This window comes from Gossypium arboreum, chromosome 10, assembly GCF_025698485.1.
Source record: "Gossypium arboreum isolate Shixiya-1 chromosome 10, ASM2569848v2, whole genome shotgun sequence".
NCBI classification, from domain to species: Eukaryota; Viridiplantae; Streptophyta; class Magnoliopsida; order Malvales; family Malvaceae; genus Gossypium; species Gossypium arboreum.
In genome coordinates this window covers 38,239,985-38,258,005 of record NC_069079.1, presented here as the reverse complement: position 1 = coordinate 38,258,005, position 18,021 = coordinate 38,239,985, and the positions used below count along the sequence as shown (strand labels likewise).

At 38.3% G+C, this 18,021-nt stretch overlaps 1 non-coding gene across 1 annotated transcript; it reads right to left on the bottom strand.

Moving 5' to 3' along the window:
* Window positions 1-2,617: 2,617 nt before the first annotated feature.
* On the bottom strand, window positions 2,618-2,723 carry LOC128283164 (small nucleolar RNA R71). Its single transcript, XR_008273506.1, has one exon. It is a non-coding gene; the product is annotated as a small nucleolar RNA R71 (small nucleolar RNA).
* Window positions 2,724-18,021: the final 15,298 nt, after the last annotated feature.

Sequence of the window (18,021 nt, the reverse complement as noted above, 5' to 3'; positions counted from 1 at the left end):
GTCAAATTTGACTCAGCTCCCTTTCCTTGGACCCTACCTGGTGCATGGTTCACATTCATTTCTTCAGTTTTTCCCTTAAAAGAAAAACTGTGGAGAATAAAAATTGTTTGTTTTCATGATTGATTGATTCTTATGAATGAATATGAATATTTTAAAATTATCATAGCATGCCATGCATATATTGGAAGCATGCCATTTAGATTATATAAGAATGCCACTAGGACTATTGTATGATCATTCATGTAATTTGGGATAAAAAAAAAACCTTGCATGTTTTTAAAATATTCAATGGGGGAAGGTCCTTGAACAAGACCTACAACTTCCATTCATGGTCAATAAGTGATAAAATGATAAAGTTTCGCGTCGATTCCTACCCTGGCTGTATCCCAAGACAAACTTTGTCATGTGGGTTAACTAGATGGGATTTCCTTTTAAGGACAACAAATTATTCATGACTTTCAAGGAGATTGTCCCAAGATGACTCACAAATGAGAGCAGGTTCATGACAGGTGTTGAGTCAAGGGTTACATGATAAATAGTAATTTATACATATTTTCATCCCATGCTTAGCACATTTATGGATGATTTCTCCTTAGATTTGGTGAATTTGGTGCTCTTAATTCTTTAATTTCATGTTTTATACTTAAGTGAGCATAGGAGAGTAAAAAGAGCGAGAAGCGGGCTGAAAATGGAGAAAATGGACACACGTGGTAAATCAACACGGCCTGGAATTCCTTACATGGGCATGTCACACGGCCGTGTCCATTTGGCAGGATCAAAACATGACTTACACGGGCAGACTACACGCTCGTGCCTATTCAATAGCCTTGACCACATGCTGGAGTAATCGTATACAAGCGTGTCCTCACCGAGCCCAAGTATAGTCCTATTCGGAAAAGGCCACTTTTGAAGGCTCTTAGCCATTCTAAAGCCTATTTAAACACCTCAAGAGGCACTTAGAAGAGACACACGGAGTAGGAGGCAAGGAATTACTCAAGGAAAGCCGATTGATCCATCTCAGAAGCCGGATTCATCGTTAAGACTGAAGATCTCCCTTCAATTCCCATTCAAGAGTTTTGGGTTTTCTTTATGTTTTGTTATTTTTATTCTTTTGAGATGTTTTCTTTCATAATTATAAACTAAACCCCCTAAATACCTAAGGGGAATGAAACCTAAGACAGATCTTGTTATTATTATCTGAATTGTATAATAAATATTTGACTTGTTCTTAATTATGTGTTCTTAATTCTTGTTTTAATATTCCAGCATATTGATTCAAGTTAATGCTCTTATTCAGAGGAGGAAAAGACCTTGTGTAAGAGTAAATTTTTCCTAATTAAGCAGAGTTGATTGCACGCCTAGAGATAGGGTGATAAGATTTTGCTGAATTAGGGTAAAACCTAATAAGGGGATCCACAGATCGAGTTAATACAATATTAGGGCCTTAATTAGAAAGAGATTTCAATATCAACCTAGGGTTAGACGTTATTAGTCTCGAGAGAGATAATAATATAACTTAGGGAGTCCTACGGATCAAGTCAAATGAATAAACCGTTTGATTCAGAGTTAAATAACAAGTGAAGTCTAGGTGGATTTTTCCTTGGGTATTGTCTTAATCAATCGAGTTCTCCCAAAAGCTTTTCCCAATTTTCTCTCTGTGCACCCTTAGTTTAGTTACGTAGTTTAGATAAACAAATCCCTTAATTTTTAGGCAAGATAATAAAAAGAAAGTAATTACTAGTACTCTTGGTTCCTTTGGGTTCGACAATCCAGTCTTGCTAAAGCTATACTACTGTTCCATAGATACACTTGCCTTCATCGTGATAATAGTTAGTTTCAAGAACGATTAATTATAAATTTTTAAAACCTGTCACGAATATCACGTACCAAGTTTTTGGCGCCGTTGCCGGGGAATTAAGATATTAGGAACACTCGATTTTTATTACTTTAGCCATTTTACTTTATTTGCAATTTAAATTTTTATTTTATTTTCTAATTTTTATTTTATTCGTTCCTAGTGGGTTTTTATAGTGTATGACTAGAAAAAACCCGTCGAGACCATTACTGTTTGATAGTGAGATCGATCGCACAGTTTGCAGAAACCGAAGAGAAATAAGGCGAAGCTTATGATACATAGAGGAATAGCAAGAGGACGATACTTCAACCACAACCGAGGAGATGGCTGAAAACCAGGAAAATCTGCTACCTCCTGCGATTGCCACTGATCCAGTAAAGCAGAATCCTGCTCCGCATACTATGTATGATTATGCTAAACCTTCTTTAATAGGAACTGAATCGAGCATAGTTAGGCCTACTGTTGCTGCGAATAATTTTGAACTGAAACCTAACACCATTCAAAGGATCCAACAGTTTGCTTAGTTTGATGGTTTGCAGGACGAGGACCTAAACGCTCATTAGGCAAATTTCTTAGAATTTTGCGACATGTTTAAAATCAATGGCATTTTTGTTGATGCCATTCACCTTCGTTTATTCAATTTTTCATTGAGGAACAAAGCTAAACAGTGGTTGAACTCATTACCACGAGGGTCAATCACTACTTGGGAACAAATAACCGAAAAGTTTTTACTAAAATATTTTTCGCCGGGTAAAACGGCTAAATTACATAATGATATCTCTTCTTTTGTGCAGATGGATTTAGAAACACTCTATAATGCATGGGAGAGATACAAGGACCTTCTGCGAAGATGCCCTCACCATGGGTTACCACTCTGGCTACAAGTTCAAATGTTTCATAATGGCTTGAATCCTTTGACTCGACAGATGATTGATGCAGCTACTGGTGAAACTATCAATAATAAGACACCTAAGGATGCTTATGAATTTATAAAAGAGATGTCACTGAATAATTATCAGTGGCAAGTCATGAGGACAAAGCCAATGAAAATAGCCAGCGTTTTTAACATCGATTTGGTCACCATGCTCTCTAATCAGGTAGAACTTTTGAATAGAAAAATTGACCCTTTTTTTGGTTCTTCACAGGTTCACCCAGTAATGCAGTGTGAAACAAGTGGAGGTGGATCAAGCAATTCAGAATACCTACCCTATGGCCACAACATGGAGAATGAGCAGTTAAATTACATGGGTAATAATCCTCGATCTCAAAGTAATCCTTATAGTAATACTTACAATGCAGGTTGGAGGAACCACCTAAATTTCTCGTGGGGAGGCCAAGGGAATCAAAGACCACCACCTCCAGGCTTCCAACAACTACCTTACCAATAAGAGAAAAAGTCGAACCTTGAGGATCTGCTAACAAAATTCATCTCGATGTCAGAAAATCATTTTCAGAATACCGAGACAACACTTAAGAATCAACAAGCATCGATCCAAGGGCTCAAAACTCAGATAGGACAGCTCGCTAAATTAATATCTGAATGACCACAAGGTAGCCTACCAAGTAACACTGAATCTAACCCAAGGGAACAACTCAACACAATTACCATCCAAGACAAGGAAGGGTTAGTGGAACTTGAACTAGAACTGAGGCAAGGAATTGTGGTAAGTAAAAGCAGAGGTGAGGAAGACCACAGTGAACAAACACTGGTAAGTAAAGAGTACAGACCTCGTGTGCCATATCCCAATGAGACAAGAAAAGCTACTTTCCTCAGGGAAAGCTACATGGATAACTTTAAGCCTCGAAGTAAAGTGGTACTAGAGAAACTTTCGGGAGTGGTAGAAAAATCACCAAGCTCAATTCTTGAGAAAGTTGTAGAACGACATGCAAACGATCAACAACATAGAGGAATCCGTCGTTGTAGGAGAGTTTTTAAGAAACCAAAATTCTTTATTTATGATGGTAGTATTTATAATACAGAAGCCAATCATGAGGATGATGATCCACTCACTTACGAGGAGGCTATTTAAGACATTGATAATAAGTTCTAGAAATAGGCCCTGGATGCTGAGATGGATTCTATGAAATCCAATACGGTGTCAGAACCTGTAGACTTACCTGTTGGGATTAAACCTATAAGGTGTAAGTGGATCTAAAAGAAGAAGAGAAATTTAGAAGGGAAAGTGGAAACACAGAAAGCTAGTATTGTAGGAAAATGTTACACACAGAAAAAAGGCATCGATTATAAGACCTTCTTTCTGGTAGCCATGCTCAAGTCTATCTACATACTCTTATCCATTATCATTGCTCTCGATTATGAAATCTGGAAAATGGATGTGAAGACAGCATTCTTGAATGGCTATCTTGATAAGACTATTTACATGGCTCAACCTATTGGTTATGTTGTTAAAGGAGAGGAGCAGAAAGTTTGCAAACTACTAAGATCCATTTATGGACTTAAGTAGGTGTCCTGCTCATGGAATAAAATATTTGATCAAACGATCAAAAATTTTGATTTGAGAACACTAAAAAACCTTGTGTTTATAAGTGTATAAAGAATAAAAAGGTGTTTATATGCTTTTGTATTCTAAGGAGAACCTTACTCTTGTTGGATACACAGATTCAGACTTCAAAACCTGTAAAGATTTGAGGAAATAGACATCGGGAAATGTATTTGTTCTAGGCTGTGTATCTAATACTAAGACTCTTGCAACTAGGAGTTTTATCAAACACATCGAGGATGTGGGAATGTGAAACATAACACATTTACTTCACAAGGGCAAGTGGGAGATTGTTGGGAAATGTGTCCATATTGTAGTAAACATGTAATTGTTTTCTATTTATTTAAACGATGAATAAATAAATAAAGTTAACTTCACATTTCAGTATTATGCCTTTTGTATTTCTATCTTTAATATTTTGCATGCATAGCGAAATTGTGACAAACAAATATTAGCTCATTGATTGTCTAAGTTCAAACTGAAGATAAGGGGCATTGTAATAACATTTACATTGTAAGAAAGACAACTTACTTAGTAGATAATCTAAATAAGCCTGTAATCCTGTAAAAAAATTCAAGTGAGCATTTGATTCAAATACTGAGAAAGACTATCATGTTGTCTACAATTCCAATCGGGGAGATGGCTAGTCTTGGCTATCGGAGCAATTGAGCCCACAGGTAGAGACATAGATGTATTCATTGGTAGAATGATACATTGGACTGGACCCAAGATGAATTAATTCTGAATCTATATGTGAATTAATTTACTAGAGAATCAAGGTTCAAATCCCACCTTTTTCACTTTTCCCTTTTGTTTTTTTTTTTTTTTTGCATTTAAGAGTCCAAGGTTAAAGTAGCTTATGTATTTTTTGTGGTAAAATATGAACATAAAATGAGCATTAGTCCAATGGCTAAACTTTATTTTTTCCATTCCCTTGATCTTAGGTTTAAGTCACGTTGGTTTCACTTCCTTTTTTTTATTTTTTTTTCCTTAATTTTGGCTAAAATGGGTCAATTGCCAACCAACCCTTATTTTTTTCAAAGTCTAACCAATAAACCACTTTCTAGAACAATTAGGATTTCCTATTCTCCCTATATATTCTAAATTTTCTTTGCAAACCCTCTTTTGTAAAATCCTTTCAAAGTTCTTGCTAGAAATTTAGCTCTTGGATCTTGACTTCGCAATCAAGTCCAAATCAAATTGTTCATCATCAATCGATGAATTTCGTTCCATCAATTCCAAAATTACTATTAAGATCGGTAAGCTTTTCTTATTTCCCAATAGCTAGATCTCATCAATTCTGAAAAATCATAGTTTTCGTTAGATCTTTCATCCGTTACAGTTCTTTCAACCATTACGAATATTTTACAATCTTGTCAAAACCCTCCCTCAAAATCTTGAAATTCATCATTAATTATTGTGTTTTGTCAATTGAAAGACTCGTGTAGGTAATCTGGATCATACCTGAATGTGAAGACCATCGTATGAGACCTCGAAAGTCATGTGTGTGTTCTTTTACGAAAAATCGAGTCAAAATTCGAAACTACCCAATTGCACACGGCCGACCACATGGGCATGTGGCTAGCTTGTATGGATCACACTATCTCATACATGGCCATGTCGCTCTGTATTCCCTTACATCTTCACTTTGCACATGGCCTTGGGCATCGTACATAATCTGGTCTCACGACCGTATGGCCTCTACACCTCACCCATCCGCTTCGCACACGACTTGGGGCTTCGTAGATGGTTCGGCCACACGATTGTGTGCCCCCTGTACCTCACCTATTCAAATCACACATGGCTTGGGGCTTCGCGCACGATTCAGTCACACAGCCATATGGCCCCTAAAACTCAAAAATTACATTTTTGTCTTAACTTCTATTATTTTATTCAAATTAGTCCTTGATTAGGTTTTTAATGACATTTAGAGAACTAGATTATGTAATTAACTTCTAGATTAGGAATAGAACAATGAGATATATGGTTGATTGAATTTGTTGACTGAATGCCTGAATAGTAGAAATGTTACATGTATTCTATGGATACCCAATTGAATGATTTGAATGCCTATATTATTGGAAACATTGGATGCTTAATTTATTCATGATTGTCATTTATTGGTAAATGATATATAGATTGAATGACTTGGAATGTATTTATATTACATTTTCATGAATTGTGTTGATATAATCAGAGGAAGAACGGGCAGCTTATTTGCATTTAATTGTTAGATGTGTACCCACAATTACAGCAGATCCTGACTGCGACATTTTCAATGTGCTCTCTTATCTGCGATATGGCAATGTTTCAACAGTTACCGACAGCTTTTATCTGCAATTATCCAAATTAGAATGTGGTATTAAGTCCATAAATTAGAGTGATGGTGGAGGTTTTGAGGGAGCTCCCAACTTTGGAGCGCTAGTGGTTGGGGGTAGAATAATCGATTTTTAAACTGATTTTTGCATGGTATATTTAACAATTTATGCATACATAATTGAAATTACTTGAGGAAATGGTTGAACTTATTTATGTGCATATATCATTTGTGAATAATATGAATAACCTTGAAATTGATTGTCTATGTTTGAGAATATTGTTATTGCTTGAATAAAGTAGCAACGTTGAATTACTGTATTTGGAATTAACAGATAATTATAATCGATTGATTCTTGATAATGATGTATGGTCTTATCTAATGTTTAAAAGTATAACTATATGTCTTGGTTTATTGTAAAGGAACTCACATTAAGCTCCCAAAGCTCACTCCCCCTAAGTTCCATCTTTATAGATAATCTTTCAGGCTAGGACGCAAATGTTACACTCGACGGATCTCAACTTTTGTTCCATCTTTATTTTTGTTAATGTTATTATTTTTAATTCCTTAGGTGGTCGAGCTATTTTCCATTTTCTTTTATTAAGAACCTTGGTTTGAGATTTGGTTTTAATTTAATTATTAGGTGCATCTGATTCAGTATAGGTTATAAAAATTAGGTTATTATTTGTTAATATTTGATTAAACCGAATTGTTTTATTAAAATGGCTTATGTTTTTTTCCACTGCTATTGTTAGTAAGTTAAACTAGAATATAAATTATAATTCACCTAAATGAACTTGAGTTTTAAAAGGAAAATTGATTTTGATAAACACCGAGCTACTTCGGTGGTTAATTTAATATCCTGAATTCGGGTTTATCATTCAAGCCGGGTTGCGGAGGTTGCAAATAGACTTGATACACTGATAAATTTTGAGATGTTGAGTTGATAGCTCGTGCATTGGTTTTTTTTTTCTTTTCACAAATAACTCATGCATCACTTTGATAATTATATCATAATTATTTGTAATTACATATGTATGTACATGAATGGAAAAAAGACCGTGTTTGTTTAGAGATGTTTCTCAAATATCTTTTATTTATATATTTTTCATATAATTATATTAAATAAAATAGAAAACAATAATTGAAAACAAAATATGAATACATGTATACATTAATAATTTTATAGATTTACCAAAATTTTGTTTTCGTAATTTTACCAAAATTTAAACCCACATTAAAATCAAGCATATAGTTGTCAACTAAATTAGAATGATAAACTATTCAAAATATAAAGTTAATTGAAATATAGCACAAATAAAAAAAAAATAACATTCCTGCAGGCAGCCACTCAAGAATAGAAAAGAGAAACAATTGTTAATAAAATGGGTTGTAGAAAGTCAAAGAAATGAGGCAAGCAGCTTAAAAGTATAGATGGCCACGCACACCTAACTTTCAACCTCATTTTTAGTCAAAGGTAATGTTTAATTATGGAATAGATGTAATCTACTTGCAGAAAAAAATCAAAAAACAACTTGATATAGGAGTTGACTTCCTTATGACCTTATCAACATCTTAGCTAGCTTGGCATCAAATTTCTTGCACTAATACCATAGCTTGTATTCTTTCTAAAACCACTTTGAACTATAGACATAGCAGGGAGCATTTTGTACCATCTTGCTAGGAAAGTGTTGGCGAGTCTGCCGTCGTAAGCAGCAGAAGAGCTGGAGTGGCATAGGGTTTCAAAGACGAAATCAATAAGCTCACCAAAACTGCTTAGGTTATTAGAGTAGTGCTACATGATGTAGAGGATCAGCACAACCATAACATTCATTAGCTAATGCTGTGGCTTACGAAGCTGAAGGATGTGCTTTACGATGTAGAGGACTTGGTGGATGATTTCTCTACTGATGCTATTCGGTGGAAAATAATGGCCAGAAGCGATGGAAAGGTGAAAGAGGTACACCTTTTGTTCTCTAAGTTAAACAAACTTCCTTATAGTATGAAGATGGGTCATAGAGTTAAAGACTTGAGAAAGAGACTAGATGCTATTGCAGCTGACAGAGCCAATTTCTAGCTTAGTGATAGCCCTGCAGAGCCACCAATTTAAGTTAAGGAGAGGGACCAAACATATTCCTTTGTGTGTTCAGAAGAAATAATTGGCAGAGATGATGATAAAAGGAAAATTATACAACTGCTAATAGAATCTAAACTAGAACAAAATGTTTCTGTTGTTCCCATTTAAGCATCAGAGGATTAGGAAAGACCACATTAGCTAAAATGGTGTTTAATAATGAAAATGTGGTGAAACATTTTGAGCTAAAAATGTGGGTATGTGTCTCAAAAAAGTTCGAGCAAAAAGTCATTGTGGAAAACATCGCTGAGGCTACTGATGGTCGCTAAACTAACTAAAAATTTGACTAAGGCAAGCGCACCTATCGAACAGTAGTATAGTTATGGTGAGACCGGAAATATCGTATCCACAAGGACTAAAAGTACTAGTAATTACTACCTTTTTATTATCTAGCCTAAGAATTGAAAGGATGTTTTCTAAACTAAACTTAATTATCTAATTAACTAAGAACGCGACAAAGACGGAAGTTGAAGAATACTTTTGGAAAACCGATGGAGAAGACAATACCCAAGAAAGAATCCACCTAGGCTTCACTTATTACTTCTAAATTAGACGATTTATTCACTTGACTTAATCCGTAGAAATCCATAGTTTATGTTATTATCTCTCTAGAGACTAAAAACAACTGACTCTAGGTTGATTAATTGAAATCTCTTTCTAATTAAAACCCCTATTGTCGCATTAACTCGGTCTATGGATTCCCTTATTAGATTTGACTCTAATCCAACAGATTTATGTTATCCTATCTCTAGGATTGCATGCAACTCTGCTTAATTATGAACGATCTACTATTAAACAGGGACTTATGCTCCACTGAATAAGCACATCAAAACTGTAACACCCCAAACCCAGCCCAGACGTTATGGCCAGATCTGACGTGTCACATGGACTTACGACTTAGTATGCATTCGTTGGTTTAAGTGATTGGGGTGGTCTTTGTAAAAACATCGGTTGAATGAAAAACCAGTTTATCAATCTTTAGGCTATCCATTTGTTGTACTTGTTGAGTCTTGGAAATGTTTATTAATTTTGAAAACCCGCGCAGTCTAAAACTAGCAGTTTCGACATAGTATAAATATAATCAGAAAATAAAACCATAGCGGAAAAAGAAATTTAAATAGCGGCCTTATTACAACTTAAAACCCAAAGTTAAATTAAAATATAAAAATAATAAAAATAAACTAACTTAGCAAAACCAACTTTGCAGATAATGTGGCCACTCCGAATCCCTCACGGCTCCAAGCCCACTACGGTTGAGGATTTCCTGCAGAGATGAAAATAAAGGGTGAGTTCGGTAAACTCAGTGTGTAACATAACCTAACCATAGCCCAAAACAGATCAAACCTCAGAGTCAGACTTATCTGGGCCTTGGCCTAGTACAGAAATCAGAATGAAACCCATGGCCCATAGCAGATATAGAACAAATATATCATGAATGCGTAAATCCCAACCCGAGCCATCCATAACACCCCGTATCACCTTACACCATGTGGGGAGACTACTCGACCCACCCAACCGCTACACACCACAGAAATTGCAGCGAAGCTGCCAATATTGTGACAAAGTCACTAGATACAGATATTGTGGCTAGGCCACCAGAACAGATATATATATATATATATATATGGCGAAGCCACCAGATTGCAACGAGGCTGCCAGATATTGTGGCAAAGTCACCAGAACAGATATATGTGGCGAGGCCACCAGATTGCAGCGAGGTTGCCAGAACGCTTCCTCCATCAATATAAACCCATGTCCCATGCAACAGAAATAATATGTCATGGCATACGTATACAGAAATAGAACATCATGCTTTTCAGAAAAAAAAACCCTAGGGGTAAAATTGTAATTTTGCATGCATAAGGGTATTTCAGTAATTATTACCTATTGCTAAGGTTTCATGCTCATTCATGCATAAGGTTATTTTAGTAATTATTACCTATTGCTAAGGTTTTATGCTCATTCTAACATTTACAAAGTAATCAGAAGCACTTACCTCGTCTTTTTACCAAAATGGGCCCATTGGCCCATTAGCCCATTTTTAGCCCATTAAGCCCAAAAATACCGTTGTGCACGAAAATGCACACTCTGCACTCTAATCATCCAAATGCACCATATTCATTAACAACTGTCTCACGAAGGCCAGACGTCATGAAGTTCACCAAATACCAATGTTTAGGTATTTCGACTTTTACCGATTCAGTCTAAGGTAGGGTGTCATTTACACACCTGGTTGATGACGATTGATGATGATATCTCCCACGCGATAATCTTGTTAGGAGACTGCAGTTAATCCGCACTCCAAACACTCTTAGCTGACGCCCAACCCAAACGAGCACGTCACAAAGCGAAAGGGATCAGCCAAGAAGGGTATGCCTACTCTCCTCATGGTTTGCTATATTTAAAGCCAGCTCTCCATCTACTCTTATGTTAGCTTCCCGATGTGGGATCCCTCCATCACCAGAGTTTAAACCCAACACCAACTCTTGCCGTCCTAACATAGCAAAATAATCAACCTTTGTGTGCCAAGGGATTCAAAACAAAGTCCTCCCACATGCCAACTCACGCCACCACCACTAGGCCATCAACTCATTTGTGTCATAAATCCAACACATTAAACTTTAAAGCGCACCTACTTGCTTCCAGATTTATTGAAAAGAAAAACTAAAATATATTGCAAGAGCCAAGACTTGAACCTTGGACCCCTTGCTTCCTCTATGGCATCACTTTCTTGTCCCCTAAGTGGCGCTATCTTGCCACTACACCATACTCCTTTTTGTGTCATCTTTTACCCCTTTACTCTTAAAAGCCCAAACGCCAATTGCATCACCTGTTCATAGAATTAAAATTCTGAAGACTACTACGGATTTAACTTAAGTTTGGGCCTTCCAAAGGCCCACTAACCTACTAATATATATATTTTAACCAACCAGAACACACAAAAATTTTAAAAATCACAGAAACACAGAAAAACCCGAAAATTAGGGCGTTACAACTCTACCTTCCTTAAAGAAATTTCATCCTCAAAATTTTACCTGAATCAAACAGATGAGGATATTGTTGACGCATCACCACTTCTGGCTCCCAAGTAGCTTCCTCTCTGCCATGATTACGCCGCAACACCTTTACTAGCGGAACTAATTTCCTCCTCAAAATCTTAACATCTCAATCCAAAATCTGCACAGGCTCTTCCTCAAAAGTCAAGTCTGTTTGGATATCGATCTCTACAACCGGTACAACATGAGTAGGGTCAGAACGATACCGCCTTAACATGGAGACGTGAAAGACATCATGAATCCTATTCAACTCTAGAGGTAGCTCCAACTGATAAGCCACTGGACCCACTCGCTTAAGAATCCGATAAGGCCCAATGAACTGCGGACTTAACTTGCCTTTCCTCCCAAACCTTAATATTTTCTTCCAAGGCGAAACCTTCAAGAAGACCATATCACCACAGAGTACTCAATTTCCTTGCGCTTCAAATTTGCATATGACTTCTGTCTATCAGATGCTTCCTTCAACCGGTCTCTAATCAACTTGACCTTATCCTCAGTATCTGCCACCAACTCATGTCCAAGAACCTGTCGTTCACCCAACTCGGTCCAACAACTAGGTGTATGACATCTTTGCCCATACAGTGCCTCATAAGGAGCCATTTGAATACTTGCCTGATAACTGTTGTTGTATGTAAACTCTGCCAACGGTAAGTAATCCTCCCAACTGCCTCGAAAGTCGATAACGCATCCCCTCAACATGTCTTCCAGAATCGAAATAACCCTTTCCGACTGACCATCAGTCTGAGGATGAAAGGCTGTACTAAAGTTCAACCGCGTACCCAACGCCTCATGCAACTTTTTCCAAAATCGAGATGTGAATCTAAGATTTCATCAGAAATAATTGACGCTGGCACTCCGTGAAGTCGTACTATTTCCGTCACATACAATTTGGCTAACTTCTGAAGTGAATAATCAGTGCAGACAGGTATGAAATGAGCAAATTTGGTCAACCTATCCACAATTACCCAAATCGAGTCCTTCTTCGACGGTGTCAAGGGTAACCCACTCACAAAATCCATGGTTACGCTCTCCCACTTCCAAAGTGGCACTTTCACTGGCACCAAAAGTCCGAAAGGTAATTGATGTTCACCTTTCACTTGCTGACAAGTTAGACATTTTCCCACAACTTCTGTTACCTCTCGCTTCAATCTAGGCCACCAATACAACTCCTCTAAGTCGCGATACATTTTAGTCCCTCCAGGATGCATAGCACATAGACCTCCATGAGCTTCTTTTAGAATTGCTTGCCTCAAGTCAAAGTCCTTCGGAATACAAACTCTACCTCGGTAACACAGAACTCCCTCACTGTTCAGTCAGAACTCAAAAGTATCCCCATTCTTAACCTGCCAGAATCAAGAAATCGGGGACTCATCCTTCGACAATTTTTCCTTAATCTCATCCACCCAGGTCGGCCTAACTTGTAGTTTTGCTAACAGACTACCGTCGTCATACAGGCTCAAACGAGAAAACATGGCTCTCAGATCAAATACAGTTCTACGACTTAGGGCATCAGCCACCACATTAGCTTTGCTTGGGTGATACTCAATCGCGCAGTCATAATCCTTAAGCAACTCTATCCATCTCAGCTGCCTAAGGTTCAGCTCATTCGAGTCGACAAGTACTTAAGACTCTTATGATCGTGTATATAATACACTTTTCTCCGTCATGTAATGTCTCCAAATCTTAAGCGCAAAGATTATCGCGCCAACCCGGATCATGAGTAGGATAGTTAACTTCATGTGGTTTAAGTCGTCATGATGCATAAGCAACCACTTTACCCTCTTGCATCAAGACACGTACCCAACCCTACATGTGATGCATCATCGCATACGGTAAAATCTTTTTCGGACTCATTTGAATTAGTACAGTGCCTCGGTCGAACTTTCTTCACTTGTCAAAAGATTCCTGTTGTTTCTCAGTCCAAACAAACGGTACTCCCTTCCTTATAAGCTTTGTCAAAGGTGCTGCCATCACAGAAAATCCTTCCACAAACCTTCTATAGTACCCAGCTAAACCCAGAAAACTTCGAATTTCTGACACTAACCTCAGTGGCTTCCATTCCAGAATCACTTCAATCTTTTAAGGGTCTACCTTGATCCCTTTAGCAGAGACAACACGCCCTAAGAAAGTTACCTCTCTCAACCAGAACTCACACTTACTGAATTTCACATAAAGCTCCTTCTCCCTCAGCACTTGCAGCACAATACGAAGATGCTCATCATGCTTCTCCTCAGTTTCAGAATAAACCAGAATATCGTCGATAAAGACAACCACAAATCGATCCAAGTATGGCTAGAACACTCGATTCATCAGATCCATAAATGTCACAGGTGCGTTCGTCAACCCAAATGGCATAACCAAGAACTCATAGTGACTATATCGAGTTCTGAATGCTGTCTTGTGAATATCCACCTCCTTAACCCTCAACTGATGATACCCAGATCGAAGGTCAATCTTAGAAAATACTGAAGCTCCTCTAAGTTGGTCGAATAAATCATCGATTCTCGGCAGTGGGTACTTGTTCTTAATCATCAGTTTGTTCAACTGCCGATAATCGATGCACATCCACATTGCCTATCTTTCTTCTTTACGAACAACAGTGGTGCTCCCCACGGAGACACACTTGGTCTAATGAAGCTTCTATCCAATAACTCTTGAATTTGGGCTTTCAGCTCCACCAACTTCTTCGGTGCCATCCTATAAGGTGCAATGGACACCGGTGTCGTTCCAGGCAACAAGTCGATTCCAAACTCAACCTCTCAGTTCGGGGGCAAACCCGGAAGCTCCTCTAGAAAAACATCTTGAAAATCCTTGACGGTTCTAACTTTATCCACTATCAGATCCTCAGTTTTTGATTGGCTTACAAATGCCAAATAAGCCTCACATCCCTTTCGAATCCACTTCTTGGCTCTTAATGCCGACACCACATTAGACAGATAATCCCTACACTCGCCTATCACTAAAACCCCCTCATCCTTTGTGGTCTTTAACATCATTCGCTTAGCAGCACAATCCAGAGTAGCCCTATGCTTAACAAGCCAATCCATTCCCAAAATGAGATCTAATTCTTCGAAAGTTAGCTCTATCAGATCTCCAGAGAAAACTTTTCCTTGAGTTTCTATAGGCACATCTCTATACAGTTTATCTACCCTAACCGAGTGACCCCAAGGACTTAGTATAGATACCCACTCACGACCTTCTCATAGCGCACACCCAGTGACCCAGATATAGCACATGCAACATATGAATGGGTAGATCCAACATCTATCAACGCAGTGCATGGCATACTGGAAATCAGAAACATACCAATTATGACGTCAAATGCATCACCCTCCTCTCGACGACGAGCTGCATACACCGACGCCGGCTGATGAGCCTCAGCAAATCCAGCACCCCTGTCAGGCGCTCATCTTCCTCAATCGTTTCCATTACCACCTTTGCCTTACCCACGTCCTCTTGGAAACTGTGGTCCACCCCTCACTGGTTGAGTGAGCTTTTGCTCCAAAACTTGAACCTGATCTGGTTCCTGGGGACAATCCTTAACCCTATGCTCCATAGATCCGCATCGAAAACAAGCACCAGAACATTTTCGACACTCGCCCATATGCATCTTCCCACAATTCCTACAACCCTACGGTCTAACAGCATTCATCGGTACTACTCGAACTGGCTCCATTACCCTTGCTCTCTTAACATTCCTATTCATACCACCTGAAAGTCCTGAATCTCTCCTAAAATGGTTCCGATCTTTCTCACGATTCTGTCTTTCTGTATGCTTCACTTCCTCAGCTATCTTAGCTTTCTCCACTAAAGTAGCAAAGTTACGCTCCCACTGCGAAGCAATCAGCACCCCAAGTTCGTCTCTCAGACCATCCTCGAAGCATATGCTACTCTCATACTCTATAGCGAGAATCCCAAAAGCATATCGGCTTAGTCTCAGAAACTCAGAATCATACTTAGCCACCGACTTACTCCCTTGGACCAAGTTCAGAAATTCTTTCCGGCGAGCGTCCACGTAACTAGCCCCAACATACTTTCCTTTGAAGGTCGTCTTAAAACACTCCCAAGTCCTGCTGTCAAGAGGAGTTCCATCTCTCACCGTGAGCCACCACTGATAAGCCTCATCCTTGAGTAATGATATGGCTCCCTTCAGCTTCTGCTCTACAGAGCAGTCCAGATCATCCATAATCTGCTCTGTGGCTTCTAACCAATACTCAGTCACATTCGGAGCTACACCAGATACGCCCCTAAATATCTCTGCTCCATTGGCCTGGAATTCTGTTTTCCGTACTTGCCCCAGCAACCCTTTCCAAAACTCGAAGCATTGCCTGGGACAAAGCATCGTCCCTGGCACCTCGATCATGAGACTCTACCTCTGTTTCCAGTGGTACCGGTGCATCTGCTGCCGGCACATGTCCTAAAGACGAAGATTCAGCCTGAGCATTACCTCGGCCACGTCCACGGCTTCTTCCATGAGCTGCTCGTGTACTCATTTCGTATTATCTAATTAAAAATTTTATGAATCAGTTTAATATTTCAGTGTTTATTACAGATGTCTTATGAATAACAATAATTTAGAGTTTGAGTTTGTTTCCTTTTATGGTAGCCTAGCTATAGTCTCAGTCAACTTATCAGAGTTTCTATAGTTCCAGTGTTACCCTAACTAAAGTACCATGATAAGGTTTTGTACAAGAATATAATAGATATTTCAGAAATAATTAGACAGGCTCAGAAAACTTACAGACTTGGGCCTGAGATTCGGTGTGCCACCTTCTAAAAAAACCTAATTTTAGAAAATCAATTTTAATCTTTAAAATCATCTATTTGTAAAGAGAAAATATTGGAAACATTCCCGAAAACAATTTATAATCAAGTTCTAAAAAATAATTTTGAAAACCTTTATTGGTGTTTCCTTACAAACTCCTTTTAGACTGCTCCACGATCAATTGTTACAACTTGGCTCGATACTACTAAATGTAACACCCCAAACCCGACCAGACGTTATGGCGGATCGGCGTGTCACATGGACTTATGACTTAGTATGCATTCGTTGGTTTAAGTGATTGGGGTGGTCTTTGTAAAAACAGCGGTTGAATGAAAAACCAGCTTATCAATCTTTAGGTTATCCATTTGTTGTGCTTGTTGAGTCTTGGAAACATTTATTAATTTTGAAAACCCACATAGCCTAATACTAGCAGTTTTGACATAGTATAAATATAATCAGAAAATAAAACCATAGCGGAAGAAGAAATTTAAATAGTGGCCTTATTACAACTTAAAACCCAAAATTAAATCAGAATATAAAAATAATAAAAATAAACTAACTTAGAAAAACCAACTTTGTAGATGATGTGGCCACTCCGAATCCCTCACGGCTCCAAGCCCACTACGGTTGAGGATTTCCTGCAGAGATGCAAATAAAGGGTGAGTTCGGTAAACTCAGTGTGTAACATAACCCAACCATAGCCCAAAACAGATCAAACCTCAGAGTCAGACTTATCTGGGCCTTGGCCCAGTACAGAAATCAGAATAAAACCCATGGCCCATAGCAGATATAGAACAAATATATCATGAATGCAGAAATCCCAACCCAGAGCCATCCATAACACCCCCGTACCAGCCTTACACTATGTGGGGAGACTACTCGACCCACCCAACCGCTACACACCACAGAAATTGCAACGAAGCTGCCAGATATTGTGACAAAGTCACCAGATACGAGATATTGTGGCTAGCCCACGAGCAGATATATATATATGGCGAAGCCACAGATTCAAATGAGGTCGCGGATATTGTGACGAAGTCACCGAATAGATATATGTTGAGAGGCCACAGTTGCGGCGAGGTCGCGAACGCTTCCTCCATCAATATAAACCCATGTCCCATGCAATGAAATAATATGTCATGGCATACGATATCGTAAATGAACATCATGCTTTTCAGAAAAAAAAACCTTAGGGGTAAAATCGTAATTTTGCATGCATAAGGGTATTTCAGTAATTATTACCTATTGCGAAGGTTTCATGCTCATTCTAACGTTTACCAAGTAATCAGAAGTACTTACCTCGTCTTTTTACCAAAGTGAGCCCATTGGCCCATTAGCCCGTTTTCGGCCCATTAAGCCCAAAAATACTATTGTGCACGAAAATGCACACTCT